Genomic DNA, 14,084 nt, shown 5'->3' with positions numbered 1-14,084 from the left:
TGTTAATGAGAGAATGCAGAACAGACTTCTTCAATATCCCATATCTTAAGAAATGCCAGAAGCGTCAAACTCAAAGTCCATTGGTATACTATGTGGCCTTGATATCCCTTCATGTTTTTCCATTTCACATTATGTTTGTGCTAGAAATAGCAGGCTACAAAACCCAGGTTAAGGAAAGGCTGGATACTGGTACTGCAAGTTTTCTGTATTTAGCTGTGCATGGCTCCTAGTTCCCCCTTGTCCCACAAGTTTGCTGAGAGGCGAGCCAAACAACCAAGGAATGAGGTGGAAAGATATAGGAAAGAGAATTAAGGACTCCAGAAAGAACATGAAAGAAAACTTTTATCGAATTTGTGCTCAGGGAAGGAAGTTGCCTTAGCAAACTAGAGCACAATATTCGTGTTATGTTTAATGTTGCTTATTTGGAAGTTGTGCTAGCCCCAAGAAAAACCTAATAATTCTCACCCGTCAGATAAACTTATGGGCTGTTTTCTAGTTTTGAAGGTGTTTTTAAAGTTGGATTTTTTTAATGCAAAAAAATGTGTCACTAGCCTTGGACTGCACAGATTTCTCAGCAGGAGAGATTTCTGAAGAGAAAGAAACACTTGGAAACTGATTTGACAGGCACTTTTTACTGTATAAAATTAATGGTAGCTGTTTGAAGCTGCACATGTGTCTGAAACATTAAATAACCCACAGCTGAATTTTTGATGTGGAGGCACAGAAGATCAAAAAAGCATTACACTTTTGCCAAATGCTTCCAAAGTGTGGGGCAAAGCTGCTTACTTCTATGTAAGCATTTTAAGTCCTATTTGTAAGTTTACCATACTTATTTTTCCAGACTTGGAATTAATCTTGGAAGCTACTGTAACTATTCTGTTGCACCAACTCAGACCTCTCTTCTCCCCTCAATATACAAAAAAAGTGTCCTTTCTTCACCTTTTGTCTCCTACAATGGATAGATTTCATCCTGTCCTGAATAAAGACTGTATCTCACTACACTTTTTTCCTGGATGTTCTTTGAAATCAAAAGACTTCATTAGAAAAAGTAAATCTCTTAGGAATATAAATTTTTAGTGAGAGCAACAGTAAGAGCCAGGGGCAGACAGTTTGCTATGCAGGTCGTTCCTGCAGGTTACAACACCCCTATACAGTGCATACCCACAGAGAGGCAGACATTAGCACTGCTGTGAGCCTCAAGGCTGCACTGCTTCTTAGTGGAAAATGCTATAGCATTAAAAATGAGTTCTTTCATCTTATATTTCCTTAGTAGATTCTTTTATTGTGTTGATAAATTTGGAACAATGAGATTATTTGATTAAACTTTCTCAGTCACTGCTGAATGGACTACCCTGCTTGTAGAATTAATAAAAAGGCCAAGACACCTCATTAACATGCTTGGTATTGAGCTGGATTGGCAGCAGCACAGCTTAATCCTGCCAAAGGCCATTTGTTGAAGAAAGTCAAAAAGCTTTTAAATCATATTCTTAAAGGTTGAGTCAGGAGAAGATGACCTTGCAAAAGCTGTGGTCCTAACTGTGCAGACTTCCCTTCTGCCCATTCGTGCTAGAGCTGCTTACTGCACAGAACAATATGTTAAATAGTATGGTTTCTCCATATGCAATTTAATGCATCAGGATTTATTTTGCTGTGCATGTTGATTGGAAAACTATGTACAAAAGCTTAGTTTTAAAAAAGCCAAATATGCCAATGTCCTCTAGCGGGGTTTTTGTGTTTTAGTTGGTTCTTTTCTCTTTTTTGGTAGCTGGAAGCATGCTAGCATCACTTGATGGTCTAAAGGTACATTTTATTTTAGAAGAATTGATACAGATGTACTACACCACTTTAACTATTGCCTCACAATCTGTATAAGCAAATACAACTCAGAAAGACATAGACAAAGTGGATGAAAAGCATGTGTACATTGTCATGCCTATCAAAACATCACAAAGATCAAGATTAATGACATCATTGTTGTTTAAAATCATTCATCTGTGGCACAATAACCATAGAAAGATTTATTGTCAAGTAAATTGCATTATAATCCTAATACACAACAGCCTATAAAACAGATCTCAACCTTCTGTTTTGAAAACAGTGCTTAGATTATTTACTTAAATATGTAAAGTGAATGTCCCAGGTAGTTAAAACATTCTTTATATCTGGTCACCTAGGTGGAAATAGTTTTTTTCTGTATAGACACATTTATATTTCTATAAATGCAGAAGCAACTGCATTTCTCAACAGTAGCACACTAGTTTCAAGACATTAAAATTTATGGCAAAGTTATCCTCTAAGCTCAATTAAGCTGCTTCATACCAGTGAAACTTCACCAGTTTAGTAGAGTTGCTTCCAATGTCTAGTCTCTGAACTCACAGGTAGGCTCTCATTGTGAAGGGTAACATGATTTTTGTGATCAATCACTTCAATGTATTTTCAAAAGAAATGTAACTACAAGAAAATTGTATTGCAAATATCTTAACTTCTCATTTTGCTTAAGCGAAACACATAAGAGTGTCTTAAAAGTTCATGGAACCTTTTGTTGCTCTCTTGGTAATGTTTCTTCTAAAATGCATTTTTATATTCCTTTTTCTAGGCTACCTTTATTGATTTTGAGCTAAAGGTTTTCCTTGTATAAAGGTTTTCCTTTTCTGGCCCTTGCAAAATTCCTATTAAAGTAAAAATGGGGAATGTGAGAAAATTAAAAGAAAAATTGAGCCCTATTAACAACATGATAAATACGAGGAAGGCAAACTAACACCATACACGTAGGTAAGGAAGAGATCACATTATGCTTACTTATCTTCATTAGAAAAGAGACACTCCCCTTATCTGTCTTGCAATATAAATATTGCCCTTGAAAGAGTAATCCAAAGACAAAAATTACAATTCCTAAGACAGAGAACTCCATGGCACTTCAGGAAATGACAGTGCTGTGTGAAACAGAGGATCTGTAAGAATGTATCTCCCCCCCGGTCTTCTTCAGGTCACTTTGAGGTTTGTTTTTGTTTTGTTTTGTTTTGTTTTTTAATTGAGCATTTGGCTTTAGAAAGAAGTAAAAATGTTAGCCTTGACATTTAAAATCTGTAATAAATAGAGAAAACAAGGACATTGCAAACCTCCGTAACTGGATTTTTTATTGCCTGACAGAAATAAAAAATTTAGGTGTATCAAATAGCTAAAAAGAAAAATAAATAGAATAAATAATTTTTCTTTTATTGTTCTCCTGCAGTTGAGATTTCACACATTAAAAAGTTGAAAACCAGCAACTTTTTATGCTTTACAGTGCAATGAAGATGTAATTTGCACCTTCTGTATCTCACATGGGATTTTCATATTGCCTTGGATGCACTTTCATAAACATTAAAAAAGAAATAAAGTAGCCCTAATAAAACACAACCACTGAGCTACAGATAGTGTTTTGCAATCCTTCAGTACTCATACACATTTGTGACAAGGGTTTAACCCTCAGCTGCTACTAAAATTATTGTCTTGTAACCTCAAATGTATTTCTCTACCAAACCAAAACAAATCCTCATCACAACATATTTTTGCCTGGCTTTTGACATCTCTTAGGGAGAAAATTTTCATTTATTCCTTTTGTTGTCATAAATAAAAGAGCCTTTTTTTGTGGCTTCTCCTCCCACCTGCTGAATTGTGAGTTACTATGATACCATTCAAGACAAAAGCCCACCCACACAATGCAGTTACAGAGGTGGCTGTTCTATGCCTCTAATTCACTTTGGCTGCATTAGTCCATGAAAAACAACCTGGTCCTTTCAAAGCCAAGTCATGCTCCCTTCCCTCCCTCCTCCAGTAGTTGTGGATGCTCTTTGTACAACCTGGTGTAATATTCTTCAATATCATACTCAAACAGAGATACTGCAGTATATGGAAGCCATTTTTAAAGCCTAATTTTAACAGCCAAATTTTACAGAAACTCAGCAGTAATGTGCAGCTCTGCTCATGACTTTGAAGAGATATACATGCATGGATACACATGCACTTTAGCAACAGCAGTTTTCCATCCTAAAACAATAAAGTGCTTTGCTTAGGCGTGTTTGCTGCAGCCTCCATGAGCATTATGGAAGTAGCAGGACACACACGTCAGAGCATGGATTCAGTCTTGTCCATCTCCACAGCAAAGACATCAATCTCCATTGCTCACTGGCAGCAGCTATTTCATGTGCCAGGCAAAAATCACACCAGTAAAAACACAGACTCAATATTAGATTTTGAGGGAAGTGTTGCTGCTGTTGCTGCTATTATACCATTTAATGTTTTGTATTGCATTAGTCAATAGCTACCTCTTTATTTGCAGCCTCCTTGCTTTTTCCATTTTATTAAGTTTTAGTTGTCAAATAAGATTGAAAGGAAATAAATCCTGGGGCTTGTGTAATGACTTGTTTTCCCATTTCTGAATGCCCATTCTCTGGTTAAGTATGAAGACTTTTTTCACCCCCCTCCAGAGTTATCATTTTATCTGATGAAATTTAATTATTCTTGATTCTCATGCTTTACTCATGAATGCTCATCAGCTCTCTGGCCTATGAGCCAGCTCAGAGCTGCAGAGTGTTGTCTGTGTCATACCTTTCAGAAATGCAGTTTGTATCACTAACTTTCAGGAAGGTTCTTTGGTGACATTTTGTAAAGATAAAAATGAAGCAAAAAAGAGATTTCCATGCAGCCAGCCATGCAGAGGGGTGTCAGGAGGAGCACTGCTTGCCTGCTTCCATGGCTCCAATTTCACCACATGGAATCATGGAATATATGGAGTTGCAAGGGACCCACAAGGATCATCAAAGTTCCACTCCTGGCCCAACACAACGCCATCTTCAGGAATCACACCATGTGCCTTAAAGTGTTGTCCCAATGCTTCTTGAACTCAGGCAGGCACATGAGTGCGGCAGTCACCAAAATAACAAAACAGAAGCAGCCAAATCCCAAGGGAAAAGTTAACAGCACCAAGAAAAAAAACCAAACAGAACCTCCTTCCACTACTCAGAAGCAGAAAAAGGAAATTTTGGGATGAAAAAATTGTGAACACCCTTAAGAACTCATTAATATGGAATCTAAATAGCTGAGCATCATACAAAAGGGCCCATAGTTGTCCACCAGTGATAACAATTATCAGCATGCCATTTTCTTCTGCAGTTCAGAATACCTTTTCTTACCTTGTTCTAGAATAGGCAGGAAGGCTGTGGAGCACCTGCTTATCACCTGAGGTCCACCTTACTGCAGGAGTTTGCAACTTGTGCTGTCTGTGTTGTGGTATTTCTTGACACAGACCAACAAGACAAGCAAATATATAGTGGGAAGGTCAGGGAGAGGCCAACTAATCTGATTTACAGAAAGTTCCTGGAATATAAAAGGAGGTTAGTAAGACCTCTCGTATGGCTGTGGCTGAGGATAAAAAGGTAACCATTATGCTGTTCACTGATCAATTATATTTTTTACTTGAGTTTAAAAACTTTTTAAAACCCACACTTCATTTCTGTACCTTTCCTGAGCACCTGTTGATTTTATTTTGTTTTAAGTTACGTACCTACATGGATTCAATTGCCAGTGTTAAACAAAAGGCACAAAGAGCTGAAGGGATGATAGGAAAATATCCCCTGAGAACTGTGCAAATCTGTAATATGAAACTGCCCACGTATGTGCCAGCATATACATGTTTTTACCCTCTGTTAGTGCCTTCCAAATAAAGTCTGCACACACACACACACACACACACACACATACACAGCTCCAGACCACGGCATTGACCAGCTCATTCTCCAAGCTGCTGTGCCAGTTGTGGGCCCCACTGGATGCAGCTCACATGGGGCATTTTTGCCATCTTCTGCAGGAGCATGGTCAGGCCCTAAATGACCAAAGGATCTAGCTGTAGAGGTGTACCAAGAGATTTATCTACCCTCCCTTGCTCTACCTGGGATCCAACTCAAGCATAAATTTTTTAATAGAAGAGCAGTTTTGTAGTCGCTGGCCTCTTTGATCATCCAGGCTTTAAAAAACAACCCATTGGTTCTGTTCCTTTTGAAGTTGTACACAGCAGGATCATTAGCAGTAGAGAAGCAGACAGATGCAGCGCTCAGCGTTAGGTTCCCACAGTCACCATAACAACATTAAGTAGGGATGCTGAGCTCATCACTTAAAATGAGACTGACAAGTGCTGCAGAGTGGTGGGCAGGTGACACAGCCTTTGTTTGGAGGCTGTTCTCTCCAGCAGTGAGACAGGAACATGGAAAAGGACCAAACAAGAAGCAAGGGCACTCTGTGCTTGACAGAACAACTGGAAACTTTCAGCTCTGCTTGTCTCCTGGGAAGAGATGAAGTTTGCAGGCCTTGGTAATTAATTGTGCAGCTTCTAGTTCTGGCTAGTCTGCATCTTCTGCTCTAATTGTCAAGCTAGAAAAGTTTCTATAAATGATTGTCTTCTTTCCTCTCTTCCCTCTCTTCCCTCTGCCACCCCAACTCTATGGACCATGATTAGATGCAACTGTAATGAGCTCAGTTCAAAATTTGAGAGTCATTTATGCATAAGCACTTGAGTTAGATCTTCCTTTCTAAACATATTATTGGTGGAAAGTGGTGGTTGAGGAGTCATATAAGAAAAGTTTCTTATTTCTCCAGAAACTAGATGTTTACACTGTGTTTAATAATTTCTAGGTAATTATAAACATTAGCAACATGAATTAATAATCTCAGTTTATCTGCAACAAGATAACAACTTGTGGCACTCAGAGTCATAAATCCTTTCCAGTGACAGCTTCATGACTATGACATGCAATAATCCTTCGTATTGATTGCTTAGTTCTAGACTGTCAGGCAATATAAATGGGTAATCAAGGACATGATTGAAGCTGCAAAACAATTGTTAGCAATATGTATTTTAAGTTGAACTGAAGTGCTTCCTAAATTTCTATCCCACTTGGAGATAAAGAGTAAGAGATCCCTGAGGTGAAACACTGGATGCTTCCTGGCACAGGGTGGTGGAATTGACTTCAACCTGCATGTCACCAGTTCTTCTACAGCAGTGTCTACCCAAGAATCACTTCTATCAAAACAGCATTTCTCAGTGCTGTAGGTAGCTTCAACTTTCTTTTAGATTATGACAGTAGAGCTTAAGACAGAGTTTTAGTTAGTATCACCAAAACCTTATGATTGACTTGGAAATGAAAGCCCAGTTCCTAGTTCTGACATCCAACCCACAACACCCAGTAAATGATAGTGGAGCTTCAAGCACGCACTTTTTACAGGAGCTGACAGAAACCCTGTAATACACTTCACTATAGGGTCACCTGGCATGACTTTTCCCAACCAAAAAAACCCACCCAAAAATCCATAAGTATCAGTCAAGTCAGGTGAGCTCACCTTGGAGATAAGAATAGTTTGACATTCAAACAACAGCACAAGAATTTGCTGTCAGGAAGAATGGGGTGGGGCAAAATAGACAAGGACCTTATTTTAGGACTTGCTGACCATCATGGTATTGGCAAATTTATGCTGAGTGGCTATAAAGCATTGTTTGTGGTGACCACAGGCACAAGCACCATAAGGGAATTCCCAGTGGAATGAGTTTTGGTGCTACATAGCATCAAGACACTAGGCTGTCTCAGTAGACATAAGTGAAAAATGGCATTTCTTATGAGTTTGGAGAAGTTAATTTCAGAGAAGCCTACAGCCTCCAGGTCGTGCAAAAGCAAGGCTTCGAATGGGTGAATTCAGTGCAAAGCTTCATGCAGAAGGTTCATTTTGCCACACTCTATTTCTAGCACTTCTTGTCCATGCAATGTAATGTATTACTTTGTTTAAGATGTGATAACATTAGCTTAATAAAAGATATCTACAAGGTTCAGCATTAGAATGAAAATCAACAATACCACACTGACACAAACCTCTTCATTCCACCAGGTGCATGCTTGTTGGAATAACATTAGCTTTATTTTCCATTGTTCATGTATTTGTAGTTTTCCACTGCCTTAAAGATTACAATGAGTGAATTGATTTTCTCATGTCTACACATACAAAACTACAATATAGCTCTGCTGTGGAAAAGCCCTGCACACTAATATCCTAGCTGGTGTGCCAAGGGAGCTGCTTGTGGGCACTGATCTCTACTTCAACCTAAAAGAAACTGAGCCCTCTTTTTCGAGTAAATTAGAAACAGGGTCTACAAAGATACAGATCAAATAACTCCAGCAATTCTAAAAGCCAACATTCCATTATTATGCCAAAGCAAACTCTGAGCTTACTAATTGAGCAATTTTTACCTCTAGTACTATGAAAACTTGCAGGAATCAAAGAGCAAGAACTTTGGAGCAGAACCAAAAACCAGTGTACTTGTGCATCTCAGTACCCAACATTTTATCAGAATAATCTCCTGAAACAGCAAAATGCTTTGGCCCAGTGGCCTACAAAGTGCAGTAGCGTAAGCACTGCTGCCCCTATATATGACATCTGTTTGTAAATTTAATTGCATGGACATCATCTGCTTTCATTGGAGCTTTTTTAAAATAGCATTCTACCACACTTTTTGGAAATTTTTGAGAGAAAATAATAGTGCATTCTGGCCTGTTGCGGTGTGTTGTAATATCCTGTTTTAAACTTCCGGGTCCCTTCCCCAGGTGTGCCACGACCTCTCTTCCCCTTCCCCCCTCGCCCCCTGCTGGGCTGTCAATCAGGATTAACTTTCCAGCAAGGCATCGTGTGGTTGGTCACTTTCAAAGGATGCCCCTCAGGCCTGGGGGGCATTGGCCTGTCTAGGTGTCCCTCGTCCCTTGAGACCCTCCCCCTCCCACCTGGTTGGTTGCCATCTGTCCCTTCCCTCCCCCTCCCCCTGGAGCTTAAAAGGTGAATCAGACCATGTGCTCGGTATTCTGTTGGAGCTGTAACCAAGATTCAGACCTCTGTGACCATGGAATAAAGCTCTGGATATTAACCCTCCAGCAGAATCTGTCTCCTTTCTCTTCACCATCGCCTGAAGACTCCTCCCCTGAGGTAAACGGAGTTCCTAACAAGCCTGGACTTGTTCACTGCCCTGCTGCAACCTCCAGCAAGCTAAAGGTGTCTCTGGGGTGATACACCACAGTTGCCGCCTTTGGCCCAGCAGCGAGGGTCAGACTGGCCCAGGCACCATCTAACTGGTAATATTGGGATTCATATTCCAATACTGGCCTTTGATTTGGTGAACATGAAAGTTGAATGCAGTGCATATTGATTATTAATTGCAGAGTTCATTATAGTCTGCACTATCTTGGAGCAAGACAATTCAAAGAGGACAGGCAAAGGTAAATTCTAAACAGAAAACTGAAAAAACAAAACAAAAATTATGGATAAAAGCTCTAAGAAAGGAAGACAAAGATTGTGGAAGATGAATTAAATCCTAGGATTCCCAGGCTGACTGGAACTGTCACATGTCTTTTTCCATGCTGGTGGTGTTGTTCATCTAGTACCTCCAGCACTGCTAGATAAAAGCCCGCAAGAGCTTTTTTACTGACATGATGGTGTTAAAAATTAGATTGACTTCTTGAGTTCTTGAGCATTTGTGGAAGCACTGAAGTTTTATGTTAACACTCCACACCAGGAACAATGAAAACACCATAAAACAGCAGAATATCTCATGCCTTCATTCTGACATGAAGACAACGCTTTTAAAACATGAATGAATATGCCTTTCATCAACACTTCAAAGTTATTTATTATTTCAATCAGTTATATCCAGCCACTTTCCTGATGACCCTGTCTGCAGCTTTCACCAGGACTCTTTCAATATTTTTTACTTAACAAGAACAGGACACAGGTGTGTGTCCACCTGTCCTGTTTCCTGAAGAAACCCTAATATTTTATTAGTGATTAGCCTAGTCACTAATGAGACAGTGTAGAACTTCAGGATTACATGTTCTCCTTTCACTTCTCTCCCTTAATGGCTCACGGACCATGCCTGAATAAAACACCTAATAATGACCTCTTGATTGAATGAGCTTTGGTTTTCCTAAATATCTGAGACATGGCTATAGCACTGACCTAGGGAAAAAAGTGAGATTGAAAATCCTCCAGCACTCATTTGATGTGGCAGTAAGTCTCCAACTTGCACTGTTTTTATAATGTCATCATCTCCATCCTGTCATTTTTAAGTCAGTGGCCAGATTTGCATTTTCTAGAGGGACTAGAGTCTGCTGGCAAGGTTCTTAAAATGTAACTGCTGGCCTTGTTAGAAGATAAATATTTCTTCTGGATTCCAAGGAGATTCTAAGTCAGAGTCATACAGCTGGGATTTCTGACCAAAGGAACGCTCACCAGCTTAATAATGGCAGCTTCTAGAATACTGCAGTTCAGTGTCTCTTTTCTGTGCATATTCAAGACTTTAATCATCATCTTTATCCATCACAGAAATTCAATAAGGGCTTCAGAACTGACCCTTGATCAGATTAAAGAACTAAAGTCGAAGTCAGAGATAATCTATTTTCTGTGGCCAGTGAAGATGCACCCATTTCCCTTGAGGATTGCTGTGCGCAGACATATGAAAACACTGTCATGATAACACCTCTGGGATAACATAATTAGTTTAAAAGGGGGAAGTTGCTGTGCAGGAGCAATTACAGCTGGAGAGAGGAGTGAGAATATGTGGGAGTAACAGCCGTGCGGACACCAAGGTCAGAGAAGGAAGGGAAGGAGGTGCTTCTCATTGAGCAGGTCTGTTGGCAGTCCCCAGGAGGGGCTCATGCTGGAGAAGTGTGTAAAAAAATGCAGCCCATTGGAAAGACTCCTACTGAAGAAATTCACAGAGAACTTTCCTGCATGGGAGAGAACCGATGACGGATCAAGGGAAGAGTGTGAGGACTCCCTCCCCTGAGGAAGGTGCAGCAGAGAAAACATGATGAAGTCTTCCACAGCCCCCATTCCCTGTCCCTCATGAGGAAGATGCTGCTCATGAGGAAGGAGGTAGAGAAAAATTAGGAGTAAAATTAAGCCCATGAAGAAGGGAGGGGTAAGGAGGAAGTTGTCTTAAGATTGCCGGCTTTTTCCTCAGGATCCTACGCTGATGTGATCTGTAGTAAATTAAAACTGATTTCCCCAAATCAAGTCTGCTTTTCCCCTTGCAGTAATTGTTGAGTGATTCCTCCCTGTCCTGATTGCAACCCAGGAGCCTTTCATTATGCTTTTTTCTCCCCCTTCCCAGCTGAGGAGGGGAGTGACAGAGCAGCTGTGGTGGTGGGCACCTGATGTCCTGCCAGTAGCAACCCACCACATTTCTTTACTTAGCCATCAACACAAAAGAATTTTGTTACTGCAAAATATTGAGCTACTTGAATTTTAAGAACTGTTTTGCTTGCTAGAATGTCAAGGCTGACACTGACACATGCATACCCTTCATTTACAGGGAGAAAATGCATTTGAACAGAAGGGAAAGCAGATCAGACTTTGCAATACTTTCCAAAATACCATCCATTTGCCTCGACTAGATAAGCTTTTATCAAGATCTTATAAAAAAATTTAACAGCATTTTTCTACTCTTGCCTGCTTTGATCAGTTGTGAGGAAATTAAAAAGGCTGTCACTATTTGGCTTTAGCACCAGAATCCTGTTCAGATGAATGTTGCAATTAACACCTCTGAAAACATTTGCTTGACCATTCAAGCAGTCCAGAACATCATCTTTCTCCATGTAAACTTTTTTATAGTTGGCATTTAGTAATATCAGTAAATGTCAGAGATATTAAGTAGAAAAATTGTTCTAATTTTTAAAACTCAACCTGTAGAGAATTCTTTTTCCTAACAGGACGGCATAACTTTTCACTGTCCTGGCCTGAACTGGAAACTTAAATATCATTAATCTGCAGGTAGAAAGATTGCATCCAGGTTTTGATTTTTAAAGCACATTACCCTAACAAGTTAACTGTGTCCTGTTCTGACCTCCTCTGTTCAGGAAGGACATTGAGGTTCTAGAGTGTGTCCAGAGAAGGGCAATGGATCTTGTAAAGGGTCTGGAGCACAAGTCCTATGAGGAGCAGCTGAGGGAGAGTTGTTTAGCTTGGAGAAAAGGAGCTCAGGGGCACAACTGCTTGAAAGAAGGTTGTACCCAGGTGGGGGCTGCTCTCCCCGGCAGCCAGCGACAGGATGAGAGGACTTAGTCTTAAGCTGTGCCAAGGGAGGTTTAGGTTGGACATGAAAAAAAAAAATCCTCACAGAAAGGGTGATTAAATATTGGAGTGGGCTACCCAGGGCAGTGGTGGAGCCACCATCTCTGCAGCTGTTTAAGGAAAGACTGAATGTGAAAGTGTCATGGTCTAGTTTGCAAGTGGTGTTTGATCATAGGTTGGACTCAATGATCTTAGAGTCTTAGAGGTCTTTTCCAAACTAATTTGGTTTTTTTTTTTAATTAAAAAGCTCCAAACCAACAAACCCTTGTTCTACCTATTCTTAGCAGCTCAATTGTTAATTTTAATCAAAAAGCCCTGTTAGAGTACAGTAGAATCAAACTGTATTCTAGTATTAAAGTGTTTGTCTACTCTTCATATGAAATAGGAGATCTAAAAATCTGGAGAAGAATTTGGGCAGGTGCTGTGGTTATGCAAATGTTAATAGTTGTGTTTGTTTAGGTCTTTAGTTTTTGGAAAAGTTTGATCTGTTAGAACATGGGATGTTCACAAAATCTAGTGATAGTAATTTTAGAAATTATGTATTTGTAGATATCTAATACAGCTTTTCCCAAGACAGGATATTCAGAAAGTATAAAGTCAGCTCCTTTTTGTGTGTATATCTACTACTGCCTATTTAGGACCTCCTTAGAAGATGAACTATTGTATTCAGCAGTAGCCACTTACTTTCATTCAGAAAGGGAATGTAGGGAAGAGCACAGTACTTCATCATCATGTTTTTAATGCTATCTGGAGTCCCAAGCTGGTGGAGGGTGTTACCACCCCCTGTAAGCATTCCCAGTGCCAGACAGATACAGATAGCATTACTGTGGTTTGAAGTCAGGTATCCTCTCTGAGATGATTAAGATAATTCAGCTCCAACTCACTCATCAGGATTCACAGGGTTTTCAGAATAATTTCCTATAGATTATCTGTCTTCAGGAGCAAGAAAAAAAAGAACTATTAAATCAATATGAAGGAGATGGGAAATTTCACCTTCTTCTTTTCTTGAAGCATGGGAAGAGAGGGCAATCTGAAAAACCAGTGTGCACAGGAAAATATGAAGATGTTTATAGAGGTTCCCTTTACTGAGCTTTAATTATGGTTTTCATAGCTTCACAAGACAAATATCTTAATTTTGCAGTTCCATCAGATCAGCATTAACTATTGCAGAGATCTTGTTGACTTTATACTTAAGTCTGTGAGATGCAGCAGTAGTGCTTATTTTCCAACCAAACTGAAGATCAAACCCAGCTTACCCAAACAGACACTTTGGAACAGAGTGAGGATGGGTTTAGATGGATCCCTCAACAGTGATAAGAAACCTGCTGAGCACGTACATCACATGCCAGAGCAGGCACTAATGCCAGCTTTATGTTAGTCCTTCTTTTCAGTCTGGATAGGAGTGAAAACTCAATCACCTGATGGTGTTAGTGAGATATACATCATTTCCTCAGTCCCACTTTTCCTCCATGAATATCAATCCTCCCAAGCAAAGAGGAAACAAGGACTTCAGAGTAAGCAAGAGACCTGTACTCTACTCTCCTACGCAATACAGTGTAAAACACCTGGGAGGTTTGTCTTTACTAACACAGATTATGCAATATCTATTTTCCCACACTAAAAATCTATACTTCAATGTTCCGTATTCTATACTACAAAGATACATATCCTACCATTTGTTAACACAATGAATATTTGTATTCCACTAGCAACTTGTGATAGGTCCTATGATCATGAAGAGAAAAAACAGGTAGAGTATTTATATTTCTTGTTAAGATGGTTAAAAATTGTTATAACATATTCCTCCAATTAAGTCAAGTAAACCATAACACAGCACCATACCATAACAGCAGCCTAACACAGAATGTACCTACTAGAGATCACTGATTAAAAAGCTTTTCTAACACAGTTAATGCATTATCTATGCAATAAGTGGCTTCCCC

The sequence above is a fragment of the Melozone crissalis genome, unplaced genomic scaffold (assembly GCF_028551555.1).
Source record: "Melozone crissalis strain CALT ecotype California unplaced genomic scaffold, PUWL_Pcris_2 ptg000027l_1, whole genome shotgun sequence".
NCBI lineage: Eukaryota > Metazoa > Chordata > Aves > Passeriformes > Passerellidae > Melozone > Melozone crissalis.
This window is presented reverse-complemented; position numbering follows the sequence as displayed.